Source organism: Paramisgurnus dabryanus, chromosome 4 (genome assembly GCF_030506205.2).
Source record: "Paramisgurnus dabryanus chromosome 4, PD_genome_1.1, whole genome shotgun sequence".
Taxonomy (NCBI): Eukaryota; Metazoa; Chordata; class Actinopteri; order Cypriniformes; family Cobitidae; genus Paramisgurnus; species Paramisgurnus dabryanus.
The window spans coordinates 12,822,509-12,843,748 of record NC_133340.1 but is presented as its reverse complement, the minus strand read 5'-3'; the positions used below and the strand labels follow the sequence as shown (position 1 = coordinate 12,843,748).

Genomic DNA, 21,240 nt, shown 5'->3' with positions numbered 1-21,240 from the left:
TTAGAACTGGAATCTTAATGGCCTAAACCCAAGAACTCAGGTAAAGAAGAAAAGCAGAGGGAAGCAAGCAAAAGGCAAATGCAAAAAGGCAAAAGCCCAGAGCTCATGAAAACCAAGACCTTTATTCTCTATCCCTTGACCATGTGACTAAACCTAACATGATACATTTAAACTGACCAATCAGAAGACCACACCTTTAACCCCCACTGTATTGAATAAACAGCTGTGACAATAGTCTGCGATCACTATCAGTAAGCACAGGAATGCAGATGGTAAAGTATGGAAATGGGGATTGTGACGAAGTTATAAATTCCTATATTTTTTATATTACAAAGGTTACTTACCTTAAGAAAAAGAGTACAGGAATTTTTTGGGTCATCAAGCAAAATTAAAAATAGGCAAGGCAACTATAGTGAAAGCAAAGCAAGCAAAACTAGAACTATTTTCTGTAGTTACTGTGTAAATATACAATATTTTGTGTTGTTACAGTCTAAGTCAAACTTGTTACCCCCTTGTTTCATGTAGTTACATAGTAAATACGGCATCTGCGGGCTGTAAATTAAAGTGGCACTTGTTACCCCTTTGTTTCACGTAGTTACAGAGTAAGTACAGCATCTGCGGGCTGTAAATTAAAGTGGCACTTGTTACACCTTTGTTTCCTGTAGTTACAGAGTAAGTACAGCATCTGCGGGCTGTAAATTAAAGTGGCACTTGTTACCCCTTTGTTTCACGTAGTTACAGAGTAAGTACAGCATCTGCGGGCTGTAAATTAAAGTGGCACTTGTTACACCTTTGTTTCCTGTAGTTACAGAGTAAGTACAGCATCTGCGGGCTGTAAATTAAAGTGGCACTTGTTACACCTTTGTTTCCTGTAGTTACAGAGTAAGTACAGCATCTGCGGGCTGTAAATTAAAGTGGCACTTGTTACACCTTTGTTTCACGTAGAGTTACAGAGTAAGTACAGCATCTGCGGGCTGTAAATTAAAGTGGCACTTGTTACACCTTTGTTTCCTGTAGTTACAGAGTAAGTACAGCATCTGCGGGCTGTAAATTAAAGTGGCACTTGTTACACCTTTGTTTCAGGTAGTTACAGAGTAAGTATGACAAATGCGGGCTGTAAATTAAAGTGCCACTTGTTACACCTTTGTTTCACGTAGTTACAGAGTAAGTATGACAACTGCGGGCTGTAAATTAAAGTGGCACTTGTTACACCTTTGTTTCACGTAGTTACAGAGTAAGTACAACATCTGCGGGCTGTAAATTAAAGTGGCACTTGTTACCCCCTTGTTCTGTGTAGTTATAGGGTAAATTCAATACTAGAGTACTGGTGTAGATAAACCTAATTTCAGCCAAAGTTATCAACAAAGAACTAAATTACAAATTTAAAAGCATAGTAGAAACACCTTAATTTAACCCAAAACAAGTTTATTTAAAACAAAAATATTTATCCAAACTATAACATATTAAATACTAACAATTTTAAAAGAATAACAAGAAACTGTCAAAACAACTAACGATGAATGAACAATTTAACAAAAGAACATCAATTTAATTATTTGAAAATAATTAACCCCTAAATTTGTTTTTTTTATAGGCAACAGCTTGTTTGCAGCCTTCATTTTTTCAATTTTCGATTTCAGCTGGGGGCAGGACGAAAGAATTTTCAGCGAATCCTTTGCATATGACTGCAAGGTTGTCCCTGCAGTATAGATAGATTTCAGTCATGTGACCTTTTACGTCATGCCGCCATCTTGAGGACCTACCGAGTACCAGTAGGCTATTGACAAGCATTGGCTACCTTGCTACGACTTACGGATTTCTTATCTTTTACTGTCTATGATTCTTACGGATACAGTAAAAAGCTACGAAAGACAACATGTCGCATCTTGACTGTCATGAAAATAAACGCTACTTTAAAAAAATATATCTTGGTTAGGGTGTTATGCCTTCTCGATCCCTGATGCGTTCTTCCAGCCGCTGTCCGCTGCTACCGAAATACCACTATTTTACAACATAAGAAGGCGCGACACAACATGAAACTTTGCTTGAAGTATCACCTGGATCTCTACACATGAACGCGGGCATTGAGAACATTGTTTTTGTACACAGAGTTTACTAAAAAGAAAGGTTTTGTACAACTGACTTTGGCTGTTATGGTGTCCGCTCGTCATCTCTGCCAGACGTAAATAATCGATTTCCGAATGCGAATGAATGAATATCATATAAGGCTCCTTTTTCAACTAGAAGGTCAATATTGTTTTTCACTTGCAACAAAACAACGACTTATCCGTGCATTTTTAAGGAACTATGCTTTAGGAGATATCATCTTTACTCTCCTCCCTCCTTACGTCGCAATTGGAGATCGATACATCTTGACTGGGAAGAAAGCGGCGAGCGGACGCCAAATCATCCAAAGTGAGTTGTTCAAAACCTTCTTTTTAGTTAACTCTGTGTTCACAAACAATGTTCTCAATGCTCGAGTTCACGTGTAGAGACATAGGCGATACTTCGAGCAAAATATCATGTTGTGTTGAGCCTTCTTAGTGTTGTTAAAATAGCGATTTTGATGCTCACAGCATATTGAAGGCATAGCTTCTAGTTCTTTTGCGACCACTTCAGGTCCTCAAAATGGCGGAAGACAAGTGATTGACGTCAGCTGACATCCATGTATAGGGAGGCACTGTGAAGTCTTCTCCCTCTGATGCAATTGCCACCTGTAATCACACAAGTAGAGAAATATTTATATATTTAACAGAATGTCAAAAAAGAAAAAACTTGTTACACTAGTACAATAATAGGAAATGAATGGGAAAATATGAAAAAAAAAAAAATGTTTTTGTGTGTGTACAATTTACAAATCAGCCACGATATAAAAAAGTGCACAGTATGAATGAATGGGTGAAACTCTAAAGCATCAAGAGTGCAAGACAGACAGACAGACACACCAACCCTATATCACGAAATTACGTGACTATTTCACGCATGGAGCAGCGTGAAAATGTCATGCTTTGCCGTGTTTGAGCGTGAGCATGTCACGCTTTTCTGTTTGTGTCACTGTCACGTATTGGTTACTCAACTTTTTTGTCCTATTTTCAAACCATTGTCGCTTCGGTTTAGGGTTAGATTTGGTGCTTGTGTTATATGTCACTTTAAGTATTTGTCACTTTAAGTATTGGTTTATAAAAAGAAGATACAAGGCTTATTCTTTTATATTTTCTAAACTTTAACCAGATTTCACCTGTTGGGGTTAGAGTTTGTTTAGGTAAGGATGTAATTTTATGTAAATCTAACCCTAAACCGAAGCGACAATGGTTAGAAATTAGGACAAAAAAGTTGAGTAACTAATACGTGACAGTGACACAAACAGAAAGCGTGACATGCTCACCCTCTGCACGCGACCCTCTGCACGCGCTTCTCCCGGCTTCACTCTTCACAAGCACCTGCCTGCTCTTGTGCTCAGCGCGAACTCAAGTCATTTAAAAAAAAAATTACCTCATAGAATAACATTGTTTTAGCGTTTCTTTTTTCTTTCTTCAGGTAGTAACTTAAATATATGAGAAGGAAAATATATTTGAGTGATTTCCGATCGATTTGACACGTCTATGCTATTAAGAGAATATAATGTTAGAAGCTTTTGATAGGTGACTAAACAGCAGTGGTAAGATATTACATTTACCTAAAGCGAATAGAATGTGTGTTTGTCATTTCGTTTTACCTCAGAGTCTAACATTATTCTAGTGAAAATAAACGGCTATGGTAAGATCTGTTAACCTAAAGGGAATTAAATGTTTATTCCTTTATAATAAATATCTGTTTTAAGTCTTCTATATTGTGTTAAAGTCACTGGTTGTTTATATATTTGATAAAATACCATGTTATCTAAATATGTGTTGAGGTATTTTATTATATTAAATTAAATTAAAAATAACCTGTGTTATAATACATTCATATAATATAACATTCAGTAATATAACATTCAATTATTCTAACGTTAGGGGAATGTTAAAATAACCTAAAAATAACAGTAGGGGAATGTTTATTTTCTTTAAGAAAACATTCCTTGCTATTAAACAAAAACCTTGGAAAATAACATTCTAGAAACCAAAAACTAATGTTAGGGGAACGTTTTGGGTACCAAATTGTTAGCTGGGGATGGGCAGAAATAGTTGGCTTACATGGAAATCCAGGATTTATCAATATTCTACATTAAACAGTGTATTTTTTATTCGGGCTACTTGAATTAATTTCGGGCTACCAAAAATGAAAGAGTGCCTGCCCGAAGGGCTATCAGGGATTAAAAAATTTTGCAAGCCCTGGTATCTCTATGGCAAACGTGCGGGGGAGGGCTGAGCCCACTCGGAACTACGGGAGCACAGAGGGGAGTGTTAGCGGATGTTAAAGAGGAAACCGATTTAATTCAAACAAATCGATGTTAAACTACACATTCGAGTTAATCGATAAAATCGATTTATCGCCCAGCCCTATCTGATTGTGAAGTTTGTTTAGTGTGTTGTGATTCGATAGCAGCATAGCTTGCCGTTAGCTAAGCAGATGACTGACGTATTCCTGTGGGCGGAGTTTAGTAAAAAAAAAATTCTACTGAGGTCATTAAAGCGGGAAGTAGAGGGCTAAAGTCCAAACCGGCCGTTCGCTGTAGGCTTTGAGGTATTCAGAGGAATTCTGTTAAAGAAAATATATCACCTGGGAGTGAACTTTGAGCTTCATCATTTTACAAGTATTATTAATGCTATTATAGCAACATTACAAACTAACTAGGGTTTAAAAAAAGGGATATAGAAGAACGTGACCTTTAACTAACGGTGGCATAGGTATAACAGATTTCACACTTTTAAAACCTGTGCTTTTAATATTGTCTGAACATTTGTAGATAAATAACATATATAACATATTTTGAGTTTATGCATGAGAGCGCTCTCTGGCTTTTGGATGTGGCAGCATTTGACCATAACTTATTGAGAAACGCTTAGGTTACTCACGTAACCCCGGTTTCCTGAAATAACGGGAACGAAGCATTGCGTCAATTTAGCTGACGCTATGGGGGGGAAACTCCTGTTTACTCCGTGACTAAAGCCTATTGGTTAACGTCTGTACAAAGTACAGACCAATGACGTTTGAACCCGCGCGCGGGATGCACACGTCCTTATATAAGCGCGGTTCAATCGTCAGGAGCTCATTATTATTCGACTGAAGCGCGCAGCCGAATAACACTCGCTGAGTAGACGTTTGTAGCACGGCAAGAGACGCAATGCTTCGTTCCCGTTATTTCGGGGAACCAGGGTTACGTGAGTAACCTAAGCGTTCCCTTTCAATACGGTTCACTTCGCATTGCGTCAGTTTAGCTGACGCTATGGGGGAACGTAATCCCATCACGCCGTGCATACACAACGTACTGAAGTGCCTTACCGGAGAGACACTGCGTGTGGCCCTATACCCGGCATATTCACCGCTTTAAAGCAAATGTGTAAGCACCATATAAATTGTTGACGCGCACACGGTGGGGTTTTAAACGCACCGGGGGCACATAACATAGCACAAGACGGCGAGGTACCGAGCGCGCCGCGGCTGTGCGAGATAAGTAAATTCAGAGTCACGTTGGTGAGCTCGCTGAGCGCACCGTGGTGTACACATAAAACGCATGAGCGTGCATGATTGAGCCGAGAGAACCTGCGCTCGTAGGGCAGGGACGTCTAAGCTGTACAATCTGACAACGTAGACGGCGAAGACCAGCCGGCCGCGTAGCAGATATCAAATATAGATACCCCTGTAGACCAAGTTCATGAAGAAGCCAAACTCGCACAGAGTGGGCTCTATATAGGACATATTTCATAGAGGGGCCTCGTGAAAGGGGTCCTAGCAGCTTGCGTCAATGTGTCATAAGGCAGGTTAATATTTTGAATCTTGGTAGTTTAAGCATGAGATGCGTATCACTCTGATTGAACGTAGCTTATAAAGCGATGCAATGAGTTTATAAATGAGATGACTCGTCAGCTTGTTCAGGGGGCGAGATCTCAGTCTGGTTCGGTAAATAATGAAACCACCGTAGTTTGCCCGACCGCATTATCACAATAACACGGTCGAGAGTGCTGCAGTGCTAAATCATCCCCTTAATGTACCGTATTCGCAGTACAAGGTGATTGATATGAGACAAACGGCGTTCCACGCGCAGAAGGCTGATTGCCGTTGTAAAGCGTGTTCAACCCACAGCAGATGCTGGGCTAGCTCGTAATGACAGCACTTCATGCAGCCGTGTGTAACTTAAGCATAAGCGTCCTGGCCGTCAGCTCGGGGCGGGACCTTTGCTTAGTCAAACTGAAGTGGACTTATGAACAGAATGCCACGATATTCAGCTTTCTGAGGCTCGTTAGAGGGGTACGTGTGTCCGTCCTAAACGAGATGCCGCGCGCATCTGACTGTGCGCGCGCTTTGAGCTTTGAAACTTATTGTGGCGGGTAGCAAGCTCACTTGAGGTTGATATTACCCTTAATATCTCCGAGTATTGGAGCGGAGGTGTGAGCGTCTTCGGATCCGCTAATATAAATCAGCTATATGGCCGAAAAACGTCATAAACCGCTTGGCTGTAAGCCTTTGAGTGGCCGTCCGGAGAGGGCGCGATTCAAACGCTTGGAGCCATGCAAAAGTCTGAGGCTGTCGTCTCTCTAGGAAGAGAGAATAACAGCCGTAAGACCGTGCTCGTTTGCGCCATCAGCATCGTAGCGGAGAAACTGAGGCGGGCTGCGAGCGAATTTGGCAGAAAGGTGTTAGAGACACCGTACAGTCGTGGGGTGTCAATACACAGTATATGGCCAAACCGGGGTTTTTTCGGCTGCGAGCGAATTTGGCAGAAAGGTGTTAGAGACACCATACAGTCGTGGGGTGTCAATACACAGTATATGGGCAATCCGGGGTTTTTTCGGCAAGCGTCGATAGAATTATGGACAGCGGGCCATGTGTGCGTATTACTGATTGCTTGTCAGTAAGGCGATAAAGTGTTTAGAGACACCGTACAACCGTGGGTGTCAATACACAGTATACTAAGCATGGAAATTACTCTTTTTAGAGGAATTAAATACCGTTCGCCACTATAGTGAGGTCGCATAACCGACAGTATTACACAGTATGTTTTGATAAACAGCACACAGAAAACATTTCAGGGCAGTCCAGCCGAGGCGCGACTTAACCCTTTCTCCCAGACAGTTTCGTTCTCTGTTGATGCAGCTGTGCTGCGGAGACCAGAGCTCAGCCGTTCAGGTGCACAAGCCTCAGTAGTGACGGTGACCGAACGGCTCACGGAGCAGAGCAGTATGTCTAGGTGGTTTAATGTCAGACTGAACCCATCGCAGAGAGGAAGTCTGCCGTGAGGCCCGCGGTTTTGCCGTTTATTAAAAGGGCAGAAAAACCGGGTATATAAGAATGTACTAATATTCAGCGCACTGATATAGGACGGGACTGAATAAAGGGAGGTATTCAGGCCTCAGTATATAATAAACAAATTCGTTCTGCCTCTGATTCCGTCTAAACCAGAGAGAAATGACCGGGCAGACGAACAGTGAGCTATCCGAAGTGAGACAGGCTCAGGCCAGTAAAGCTCTATAATAAGTGTTTTAGCGCTCCAATAGAGGCGTGTCCGCCTTATCGAGCAGACGAATGAGATTGTGCCGCTCCAGGAGGGGAGGGGCATGAAGCTCTCTTATAATGAGTGTTCTTGGTGCTCCAATAGCGGCGAATCCGCCCTATCGAGCAGACGATTGAGATCGCGCCGCTCCAGGAGGGGAGGGGCATGAAGCTCTGTAATCGTTGAACACTAGACAGCTGCATTTAGAGGCAGTGAGCCGTAATACCGCATGCTAACTAAGCCGTTAAGAGACCTCACCACTGTGGGGAAAGGGGCGAGGGACTCCGCGAGCGTGGAGCACGAGTGGCTGTGCTATGACAGAGAACAGGGGCAGACCGCCCGTGTTTGCTTGTCGTATGCATCCAGTTCTACGGTTCCCCGCTTGTTCATCTCAACAAGAGAGGAACGGCAGAGGGGAGCAGCAACACAGACAGAATAGCCATGCGTCGTATGAACGGTATCACCCGATACACTCGGGGGATTAATATATGTGCCAGAGATCTCGCCACTGAATGTGAGAGGAGCGAAGGGACTCTGTAAGCATGAACGGTTGCGGTGTGACAGAACACGGGGGGGGTTAGAGTGTGTTTGTGCTTGTCTATGCATCCATCTAGTCTCATGGCTCGCAGTGTGTTCATCTCGGCGAGAGAGGAACAGCAAGGGGAGCATGAAACATGGATAAGACAACCAAAGCATAAGCGCGGTCCTGGCGTGGGAGGTGCCAGACCGGTAACGCGCTCGGAGGAAAGTCATAGCAGAGAGGCTCACCGAGCCGCTGTGCTGGACGCTATTACAACAGCGCCTGCTCTTTTAGCTTATAGCTTTATATTAAAAATATTGATCTTACCGGGCGGCCGCAGGGGAGACCTCGTCAGGCATGTGTCCGCTGCACAGGGCTCGTACCACGGCAAGCAAAGGCTATCTTCGGTTCTCGGCCGGAAAGCGGCAGGGGAAGACGCTAGACCTGAACTCTGCTTTCTTCGGTTCTCAGCCGGAAAACGGCAGGGGAAGATGCTAGGCCTGGACTCCGCTGCAGGGCTTTTGTCAACGGCGAGGTAAGGCTTCTTCTTTTCTTTGGAGCAGCGAGAGGTTCGCGCTGAAGGAGAAAATAATGAGCTCCTGACGATTGAACCGCGCTTATATGTGACCAGTCACGGAAAGTAGGGACACAAGTCGGATCTGGGCATTTTGAGTTATTCACAGATTCTGAAAGTGCAGTTTCTAAGCTTTCCAACGATGTGTAACACATGGAAATCTGATAAGATTTGGAGAAGTTGTGGCCATTTGAATATAGGAACTCAGAAATACTCAAACCGAGAAAATCGAGACGAAAGGGACTCTTCTTTTCAGCTGGGGGAGACAATAAGGCTCATTTACATCTCATTTAGCTAAGCCATGCCCCCTGTAAAACCCTTTTTGAGATGTTCTAGCATCATATGTAGTATTTTATGACCAAATGACAACCCGCAAAAGTAAACATTACTCTTTTACCTTTGTGGGGATCACAAGTCGAATCCAGTCTGTTTCAGATTATCCAATGACCATATTTGTCCACAAATGCATATAATCCGTGAAATATAGATTGTTTACATCAGATTTCGCATAAATGTCTGGTAATACAATCTAATATATAATCTGAAGACTATTTAAATCGTAACATGTAAGGGCATATGAGCTTTCACTCCGTTAAACACATGAACCCGCCTTCAAAGTTTGTATTTAAAATAGGGAAGTAGTATAATAGTTATTACGTAGGAGCAGGCTTCACTCAATTTATTATAAGAGTGCTTGACCAGACTTATAAATGATCTCAAAGAACAAAGAAAAGGGCCGCACTTTGCATATAAAAACGTATTTTTTATTGGCACAGACCCACCATCACTGAAACGCAGTTTACCGTATAGTCAGTTACTAAGGGTACGCCGTATTTGTGACAGTGAAGAGGCTTTTGAAAGACAGGCAGGAGAGCTATGTCAAAGATTCGCAAATAGGGGATATGATAACACATTATTACGAGATTGCCTTGAGCGGGTACGCAACATCGAACGCACAAATATAATGACTGACAGAGCGCAGAAACCACATACAGATACTCCAATTACGTTTGTGTCTACTTATGGACACATATCACATTCATTAAAACATATCGTTCAACGACACTGGCACGTTTTAAGCAGTGACCCCACAATCGGTCATGCTTTCCAAGACCCTCCGCGATTTTGTTATAAAAGAGCATCTAATTTGAGAGATCGTTTGGTGCGATCGTATTTGCCTGCGCCGAGTCCGCTGCATCTTTCTTTCAAAATCCCAGACGGCAATTTTAAGTGCTTTAATTGTGTGGCATGCAATTACATGCTCACTGAAAAAACTTTTACGCATCCAAAATCTAACAGGACGTTCAGAGTGAAAGGCAGAATCACTTGTTTAACTTCCTTTGTGGTGTATTTACTGACATGCCCATGTGGGTTATTGTATGTGGGCAAAACTAAACGCCAATTGAAAACCAGAATTTGTGAACATAAGTGCAACATTAGGAAGAATGATGAAAGGTCCCCAGTAGCAAGACACTTTAACAGCGCAGGACATGATGCTAACACACTTAGGTTTATGGGTTTAGAAACAGTTAGTCGGCTTATGAGAGGAGGAGATCGTGAGAACCGCCTTCTACAGAGGGAGGCGTGGTATATTTTTAATTTGAATACATGCACACCTAATGGCATGAATGAAGAATTGTCATTGACTTGTTTTTTGTAAAAAATTGTTATTGGTTCACTTGATCTGAGTAACTTTGGTGTACTTCTGATGTAGTTCTGTGTACAATGTGTTAAAAAACAAAAAATGATGATTATATTAATTGTTTTAATTGAATGATTGATGAATGGGATGACACTACATTATCATTGGTCGATTGTGTGGGTGTATGGCGGGGTAGATATACATGAATGAGTTTGGAATGTTCATTCACTTAAGCACACTGAGGAAGGCGCAAAGCCGAAACGCGTCTGTGCCAATAAAAAATACGTTTTTATATGCAAAGTGCGGCCCTTTTCTTTGTTCTTTGAGATCATTTATAAGTCTGGTCAAGCACTCTTATAATAAATTGAGTGAAGCCTGCTCCTACGTAATAATTGTTTGAGTAATCATTGAGCGGAGCTCCTCCAACTATGTCATATGAAGAAGTTGAACGCCTCACTAATGTGAGAGCCAGCACCTTCGCATACACCGATCAGGATTCTACACGAATTCTCTTCCCTCTTACTACTATGGAAATGCCGAACGACACCTGGGAGATGCAATATAATCTGCTGGAAAATCTCCGAAAGAAAGAAACAAGAGCACTGCTCCATGGTAGCGTACTTTCACAATACTGGCGCAACAAACGTATACCGAGAGGATTACGCATCATGAAGGAACCCACTTTGGGTCGTGATGATCCGGATTTCTGCAACAAGTGGTGCGATATACTTAACAAATGTTCCCTTGATCTGATGCTGCTTATCATTGATAACCAAAATAATAGGCTGACTACAGTTCGTGAGGAGATTGCCGATCTCGAGACACAACTTAAGAGCAGGTTTTCTTCGACACAGCTCAAAGAACTTTTGGATAAGTGTGAAGCGCAAATAAGTACATATAAAACTGAAACACAGCGCATTAAAATGGATAAATACCGGAGAGATACGATGGATTATAGGAACAAAACTGTGTATCCCTGGCTTCGAGGAAAACAAGGCCCCAACAGAGTCATTGAAAGACAGCGTAGAGCACCCAGCACTGCCTCATCTGGGGATTTGAGCACCGACACCGACTCATCCGTCACTACCCGTTTTTTACGCAACCGGCGCCCGCCTCCTATGGCAGCCCCAGTAACAGACCAACACACAGCCGCAAGACGCGGAGGGGGAAGAAGAAACATAAACACGCGAAGATAGTAAGTGACAGTACCAACGTCATTAACATCTCATCTAAACAGTTAAGTGAAGACCAACTTTCCGTGCTATCCAAGGGCCTCTCTTTTGTTCCTGTAAAGGTAAATGACCCTTTCACTTTGAAAGTAGAAATGTTTAAATTTTTTAGATCCATTCGCCTGAGGGCGTTTTATTTGAAAGGGACGGATAGACTGTATACTCAACAAGAGACGCTAACCCAGGAATGCACCCCTGTCGCAAAAAAGACTGTGTTTAAACAAAGAAGTACTTTTCTTCCTCCGGTTAACAGTCCCTCACTAGAGACGTTTTGTCGATTGGTGGAACAAGACACATTTAGCCATGTGAGAAGAGAGGACTATTCAATTAGGCCCAACCTTTTAATTTCTGAAAAAGAGGCTTTAAAACAGTTGATGCTGGACAATGATATTGTGATTAAACCTGCTGATAAGGGTGGATCTATTGTCATTCAGGACAAGTTGTCTTATGTTGCAGAGATAGAGAGACAACTTGGTGATGAAAATGCATACAAGTGTTTATCTGCTGATCCGACTATGAAATTTAGCAATGAGATAAAATCTAAATTAAAAAAAGCACTGAATGATGCAATTATTGATGACAAAGAGTATAAATATTTGTTACAGATTAACCCAGTACGACCAGTCATTTATACCCTTCCAAAAATTCACAAAAGGCTAAATGATCCACCTGGCCGTCCTATTGTGTCTGGCAATCAATCTATAACAGAGCCTCTTTCACAATACATTGATTGCCATATAAAGGATCTTGTGTATAAACTGCCATCTTTTTTGAAGGATACGACTGATTTTTTGAAAAAAATATCTAGTATAGGAGAAGTGAATGTATCTGATATATTATGTACAATGGATGTGACAAGTTTGTATACGAACATTCCACACACAGCGGGTTTAGCGTCTTTAAAGTACTATCTGGAGACCCATCATGTGGAACACACTGATTTTTTAATCTCATTGGCTAATGATGTCTTGACCAAAAACTATTTCATGTTTCAGGATAAATTTTATCTACAAACACAAGGAACTGCCATGGGTTCGCCAATGGCACCCAATTATGCCAATTTGTTTATGGGAAAATTCGAGCATGATTTTATTTATTCCGATAATGAATTCAAAAAACATCTTAAGGTATGGTACAGATATATTGATGATGTGTTTTTTATATGGAAGGGAACGAAGGAAGAGTTGGAAGCTTTTCATGATTATGTTAACACTAGACTGCCTTCCATTCAATTCACCTTAAACTCTGATCCCAATGCCATGGCTTTCTTGGATGTATGGGTTAAAAAATGTGATAATGTACTACACACTGAGATTTACAGAAAAGATACAGATCGTAACGCGTTTCTAGATTACAAGAGTTTTCACCCACCATCACTGAAACGCAGTTTACCGTATAGTCAGTTACTAAGGGTACGCCGTATTTGTGACAGTGAAGAGGCTTTTGAAAGACAGGCAGGAGAGCTATGTCAAAGATTCGCAAATAGGGGATATGATAACACATTATTACGAGATTGCCTTGAGCGGGTACGCAACATCGAACGCACAAATATAATGACTGACAGAGCGCAGAAACCACATACAGATACTCCAATTACGTTTGTGTCTACTTATGGACACATATCACATTCATTAAAACATATCGTTCAACGACACTGGCACGTTTTAAGCAGTGACCCCACAATCGGTCATGCTTTCCAAGACCCTCCGCGATTTTGTTATAAAAGAGCATCTAATTTGAGAGATCGTTTGGTGCGATCGTATTTGCCTGCGCCGAGTCCGCTGCATCTTTCTTTCAAAATCCCAGACGGCAATTTTAAGTGCTTTAATTGTGTGGCATGCAATTACATGCTCACTGAAAAAACTTTTACGCATCCAAAATCTAACAGGACGTTCAGAGTGAAAGGCAGAATCACTTGTTTAACTTCCTTTGTGGTGTATTTACTGACATGCCCATGTGGGTTATTGTATGTGGGCAAAACTAAACGCCAATTGAAAACCAGAATTTGTGAACATAAGTGCAACATTAGGAAGAATGATGAAAGGTCCCCAGTAGCAAGACACTTTAACAGCGCAGGACATGATGCTAACACACTTAGGTTTATGGGTTTAGAAACAGTTAGTCGGCTTATGAGAGGAGGAGATCGTGAGAACCGCCTTCTACAGAGGGAGGCGTGGTATATTTTTAATTTGAATACATGCACACCTAATGGCATGAATGAAGAATTGTCATTGACTTGTTTTTTGTAAAAAATTGTTATTGGTTCACTTGATCTGAGTAACTTTGGTGTACTTCTGATGTAGTTCTGTGTACAATGTGTTAAAAAACAAAAAATGATGATTATATTAATTGTTTTAATTGAATGATTGATGAATGGGATGACACTACATTATCATTGGTCGATTGTGTGGGTGTATGGCGGGGTAGATATACATGAATGAGTTTGGAATGTTCATTCACTTAAGCACACGGAAGTAGTATAATAGATCATCCAAACAGCGCCGTCGAAAACGTGACATCCTTTAGAGAGGTTACCAATGGCTCGCTCGTTCCTCCATCAGCCAATGACTTCATGGAAAATATTGATAGACAAAACATGTAGCCAATTATATGAAGAATACAACGATATCTGTGTAACTTCTGTGTGTTTGGACTCATGCTGCGCTGCAAGAACTGACATAGAGATGACGTCAAAGTACCGCGAGAGCGAGTCGAAATTAAACTACTCCGTAAGATTTCTTGAAGAGCTCTCGCGGTACTTTGACATCCGACTGCGGCGCCGCATAAAGTCAGTGACGCGGCTGACGTACGATGCGGCTGACTGTTATTTGTTTCGCCCCAGCTTCTTTTATTTTTCTTTTGTTTTGTGAGCCCGAGCTTTACAGTCTGGGGAGACGCAGGCTATAAGTTTGAAAAAAAAAAAAAAACTTAGCAAACATGTCTGAGGAACAGGGCAGCGCGTCACTACAGTCACGTGACTTCACGCTCGAGCCAGAAGAGAAGACAATGCTGAATAAAGTCGTAATTCTGCTATTTTTGGACCAAACTGTATTTTCGATGCATCAACACAATCTTACTGACCCACTGATGTCACATGGACTACTTTGATGATGTTTTTATTAACTTTCTGGACATGGAAACCATACATAGATTTTCAATGAAGGGGAAAGCTCTCTGACTAAATCTAACGATAAAACATCTTAAACTGTGTTCCGAAGATGAACGGAGGTCTTCCGAGTTTAGAACGACATAAGGGTGAGTCATTTATTACATTATTTTCATTTTTGGGCGAACTATCCTTATTTAGTAGTCACGCTGTTCCCTTTGGGGGCGGAGGCGAAAACACAAGCTTATACAGTATGTAAATATACACACAGACAATGACGCCCCCCGCTGCACGCTAGAATCTCCGGAAAAACAAGCCTATTTTAACCGCAAAATGTACGCTTTTAAATATACAAAAACTGCTATCTCAAACATGGAGAGGCTTCTTCGTGATCTCAACTAACAGATTCTGCAATAAAACGAAAATCACAAATTTCGAAAAAAAAACTTTGTTTCTCATTTTCTCGAAACTTGTGCTGCCGACTTGAGTCCCTGGTTTCCGTGACGGGTCACATATAAGGATGTGTGCATCCCGCGCGCGGGTTCAAACTTCATTGGTCTGTACTTTGTACAGACGTTAACCAATAGGCTTCAGTCACGGAGTAAACAGGAGTTTCCCCCCCATAGCGTCAGCTAAACTGACGCAATGCGAAGTGAACCGTATTGAAAGGGAACTGGGCATAATAATTGTACAATTAATTATTACACCCCTACAGTATAGCCACTGTGCATCTGTGATGGATAAAAGTCTTCCGCACAATGGGTAACACTGAATAGACACACAACAGTACATCATTTAATCATACAAAATAAGTAATGTAGTACCTATTATAACACAACATAGCCGTGTTTTTTAAAGGCCTTCTTCACCCCTGAACCATCCATGTACATTGTTGCCATCAATCTGTTTGTAAGAACTCTGATAAAAGAAAAAAGACAACCAATTATATACATGATAACAGTAATCGTATTTATGTGTTTGGTGAGGGGAAAGATGTGGAACTAGGGCTGTCGTGGTGAAGGAATTTCCCTTGCAGTGATTTTGCGTGGCTCACTAGCGCGCTATGCGGTTTTAAATGTCTTTCCGTTATGAGAAAAAGATTAACAAGCTATACTATTATATAAATATATTTTTTGAAAAAACTAAAATAAATTGAAGAACAATTTCTTAACAAGAAGTTTTTTTAAGTGCAAATTTACATAGCATCGGCAAATACAAAACAAAGCAGTGTCTTAAAAATACATGTAAATTAGACCGTATTTATGCACCTGTAAATGTACAAAACGAATGCAATATAGAAGGCAATGAATATTTATTTATGGCAATTTCAATAGTATATTAGTAGATAAATTAACTTGTATCTATTAAGTATGAAAACGAATAAATCATTGTTTTGGCTAATTTAATCTGGATGGATCATTTTTAGACTGATTTGTCATAATTTCAGATCAAGCTTAAATGCTATCTATAACAACTTAAATTATATCCCGAGTGTAACTTGGTCGAAAAATATGTAGAAATATAGCCTATGCGAGAACAAATTACAGAACAAAAATGTTTAGCTCACGCGGACTGAACGAAAAGCCGTTAATTAAGCGAACTCTCTGTAAAATAGAGGACGTGCAGAAACAATCAGGTCGGCAGATGATCATCAATGTTTCAGGCAGAGACTGGTGACAAAAAACTTTAATATCTAAATGTCCAGGTAAGAGTCAAGTGTTCAGTCAGTTAATAATAAAGCAACATGCATTAATGGCTGCAGTTTCCTCATCCACGGAGCGGACGCTGTAGATACACAAAGAAAAAAACTAAATGTTTTTATTTTAAGTGGTTTTAATTAGGGCTGCACGATTCGGAGAAAAAATCTAATTGCGATTTTTCTGAACAAAATTGCGATTCGCGATTTAAAGTGCGATTCATTGGTATATAATAAAAAAGCTACATCCAGGATTGTTGTGGTGGTTTTAATAGCACCAAAGAAAGATGCTGTGCTACTGTTTATTTAAGACCTCTTAAACATTGTACCAAGGTGTCTGCAGGACTTTGCTCTTCTGCAGACACACCTTTTTTAATCTAAGAACATTAAGAAAATACAGTTTAACAAAAATTTATTGAAAGTTTTATTAAAAATAACATATAGGCCAATGTATTTTGGCTGTCACTACAACAATGCTTCTGACAAGCAAATGTTTAGTTTTTTCTTTTAATCATAAGACTATAATCATCTTGTTTTACTTTTCAGGCATCTGTAATAAATGTTAATATATTAGTTATTAGAATCTATGATTTAACATAAGCAAAAAATACAAATAAAACACTGCACAGTCCTCACTATACGATTTTAAATGTGGAGCTGCAGAAGCTTGTTCAGTTAAGAGTAAGGAGTGATTTTAATTTTTGGTGTGTAATAAACATTTCTGACACAGAAAGCACCAGGTTACCGTCTGTCACTTTAAGACACAAGACAGCTTTAAAACTGCTCTGCTTTAATGTACTGATAAACATCCAGCTGTTTATGTTCACTTAGACAAGAAAGAAAACTTAAGTTTAGTGATCACGCGTGTGCTGACTGCTCTCTGTGTGCGCGCTTCATGAACCCTCGTGCCTGTAAATATTCAAAGCGATGCAGATGTGCGCGTGCAAGAAACTATACTGTACCTCTTTTGTCTGCTGTGTTCCGGGCTTTAATGAAACCTGCTTATAGTCTGATGAGGCGCTTGTCATTGTTTGCGATGCATGACGAGAAACGGACGTATATACCTTTCTTTAAGTCCAACATTACACAAAAGGGAAATGTTTTCGCGCATTTCTGTCCTTTCATTTGCCGGTTAATGAGTTATAATGGGTTTTAAAAATGACTGAATCCAAAATCTGCCAACTTCCATGACATTCCGCATTGTGCAGTTAATTCCATTTGTATGCATTTCGCGATTCTGTCCGTGTTTTTCGCATCGCGGAAATCATATGGCCGTACACTTTGTTGGGGAGTTGAACTGCTGCTTGCGCAATGGCGTTATCTGACGTTCAGTCAGCACCTCAGTGTTAATGCACTCTATTGGTTTAAACTGCATCAAACGTAAAATGCGCATGAAGCGAACTGTCAAAAACTGCGTACTAGATGATTGTTATTTTTGATAGTTCTGAATCGAAATAATCGCAGTTTTTGCGATTCGAAAATCGCATCCATCCGAATCGCGATTTCGGTTCAAAAACGATTAATCGTGCAGCCCTAGTTTTAATGCTGGTAAGCAATCAGTTATATTATGGTGCTTTGTATTTGTGTTGATCAGTTAAATTAAAGTAATTTTAATCTTTAAAACTGCATCTAGATGCAGACGACGCAGCTATTCTGTCATCTTAGTTTCACTTCTTTCACACATTCACTGTATGATTTAACGAAATATGAATAGTATAGTATTACATTTTGAATTGAAATTTACGGAAAACAAGTTACTCTCTTAACTCTTGACAATCTATTTGGCCTTTATTATACATGTATGATGTGAAAAACAAGAAGGGCATAGCTATATATGAATTTAATGTGAAAAGCGCGGTTGTTGCGGTTACGTGTCATTCATGCGGTTAAGCTTCTCAGCAGTGCGGAAATACAGGATTGCGGTTACCGCGACAGCCCTATGTGGAACTCGGTCCATTGTTACACCAAACAGCACATATAGGCTAACAACATACAAGGAGAGGAAAAAACCCTGGATAAGCAAATCACAGGGAGAGATTCAGAGCACCCACTCACCCTCGGGCCCCGGACAACATTACACGGTGAAAGATGCAAGAGTCACAACACTGGCACGGACAATCCGGATAGTAGTCTCTGGAGGAGCATGAAGGAACACAATGGTTGGAACAAACAGAGACTCCAAACAAACGATCTGACAAAGACAAGAGAGACAGGGTGTTAAATATCAGGGGGAATGAGCAGCAGCTTACATCTCCTAAAACTGTCATTTACATTCATAAGGTTTATTTTCAGGGTTTTTCCTGGCACAAAAGGAGGCGGAGGTGGTGTCATCCTGATCTTAACTTATACACACACGTAGGCCTACCGTACCTTTAAGTGGCTTACCCAAAGTGACTTCAACTTATTATTTCTAATAAAATTTGATTAAAATGACAATTATTAAGTAAAAATGTATATAAAACATTAATTATTTTACCAAACAGGAATGTTTTTAATAAAATAAAGCTTTTTATCACCTTTAACTAACTTTTTAGCCCACAATGGCCAACTGAATTAACCAGTTTTACTAAATGATCAAAGCTCATTCACATCTTGCAATCTCTGTGGTTTATTTTAAATGATTCAATCAGGGTATATTCAGGAATCATAGAGATGAATTTACTACCTTTTTCACCACCTTCACAAGATTTTTTACTACCAACACGACATATGACTGAAAAGTTCAATAGCTTAAATGAAGCGGTTCAAATGTCATTCGTGTGCGAGAACGTCGTACTGGGGAACTCGCTGTGTACAGTTACAGTATAGCCTAACTTACCGATTCAACGATCCAACTGCACTGATAAAGCAAAACAATGATGTTGCCTACGCTACGTCATATTAATTTCGCATCCAACTTTAGTGGACAATTTTTTGAATCACTTTTATTAGTACGAACAAAAACTGTAAAACTAACATTCCTCGCGACATTTCAAAATCGTAGACATTTTAAAAAACAAGTTATCTGCTTAATGGATCTAACTCTGTTAAATTACCTCAGAATCCTTCACAGTAATGTTACATTAACTAACGGGTAATTTCAATTCACAAAAAGAACAAATTAATCATTGCAACGTCAAATATTTAATCAAAACACAATCTTCTAAGTTTTTAAAGTCACCAAATTATGTTTTATTTCATGAGATGTTTATTACTCACCTGATAAAAGCGCCAACTTTCTCGAGCTGCTTCGACTTCCCTCCCTCACAGCTGGCCTGACGTGATGACGTGCGTTTCAACGGTCATCAACGTCATAAATCTTCCAAATATTTTTTATTTTATGTTTTTCCGTGTATACATGTATAACATTGTCATCCTTGGTTTGCATCAATTTACACACAAAAATAAATAAATAAATTGTTGAAGTCCATTCTTTAGCTGCAGAGAAACCCAAGAATGTCCAAAAGCTATGGCGCCATCTACAGGTGGTATTAGGAATAGAGAATATAAATAGGCATTGTAGGTCCTACATTTTTCATAATTAAAATAATTTTTTTTTTAAACAAATATGATTTTTTTTAAGAACCCTAGCATTGCATCTATCAGTTAAAGACAAGAAAATTTAAATAATTTAAAAATATGTAGCATTTTCACTGTGAAAACTCTAACTAATGTAAATTTTCCATAAATTACCATGTAGTTGTAATACTTTATATGCTTACATTATAGGGTATTACAATTTCATTATCAATTACAGCAAATGTATTTTAATTTTAAAGTATATAATATCACTAAAAATAAAAAATGATTAAAAAAAAAATAAGTACTTCATGTGGGGTTACAGCAAAAATGCTGCCCTTTTTTGTCAAATATAATAATTACTGTTCGCTTAATTATTTCATTATCAGTAATTCACATAAATAGTTTTTTTTTTGTTTGTTTGTTTGTTTTACCCACAGAAGTTGCAGAAGTCCACTTTTATGCAGAATTCCAACAACATATGATTCAAAACATATGTGCCAAATGGATGCATTTTGAGGCCCCAGTTAATTATTTTATTATTTTAAATTTACATTGATATCAATTTGATGTCAATTTGACATCAACTGAACGCCTAACATGACGTTGATTTGACGTCAACTCAATGTCAAACATGTTGGCCCGTATACTTACATAATCAATTTCAGTATGGAATAAAACTCATATTTTCACAAATTAACCACCAGAAGGACTTAATGTATAATCTAACTTTGAAATGATGCTTTGCAGCATCTTGATCAAATCTTGCCTAATATTTGACGTCAAATTGACATCAAGGTGCCCGCTGGGAAGTATACTATAATTACAGAAATGTATGCTGTAAATTCGCTGAACTTACGCAGTACTTTACTGCATATATCCTGGTTGTTACCCCTTTATTCCCCAAATATTATAAATTGTTCCCTTATAAATACACGTACGTACTTCATAAGTATACTATAATTACAGAAACTTACGCTGTAAATTCACTGCACTTACGCAGTACTTTACTGCATATATCCTGGTTGTTACCCCTTTATTCCCCAAATATTATAAATTGTTCCCTTATAAATACACGTACGTACTTCATAAGTATACTATAATTACAGAAACTTGCGCTGTAAATTCACTGCACTTACGCAGTACTTTACTGCATATATCCTGGTTGTTACCCCTTTATTCCACCAATATTATAAATTGTTCCCTTATAATTACACGTACCTACTTTATAAGTACACTATAATTACAGAAACATATGCTGTAAATTCGCTGTACTTACGCAGTACTTTCCGGGCTGTAATCTAAAGCGTTACCCAATATTGTGACAAACTATTGACAACAT

General features: G+C 39.6%; 1 long non-coding RNA gene across 1 annotated transcript; it reads right to left on the bottom strand.

Annotated features, from left to right (window-relative positions):
• Positions 1–1,262: 1,262 nt before the first annotated feature.
• On the bottom strand, positions 1,263–19,991 carry LOC135741412 (uncharacterized). Its single transcript, XR_010529510.2, has 4 exons — positions 19,599–19,991; positions 18,456–18,591; positions 15,529–15,622; positions 1,263–2,714 (listed from the first exon to the last, which is right to left on the bottom strand). It is a non-coding gene; the product is annotated as an uncharacterized lncRNA (long non-coding RNA).
• Between the last annotated feature and the right edge of the window lie 1,249 nt (positions 19,992–21,240).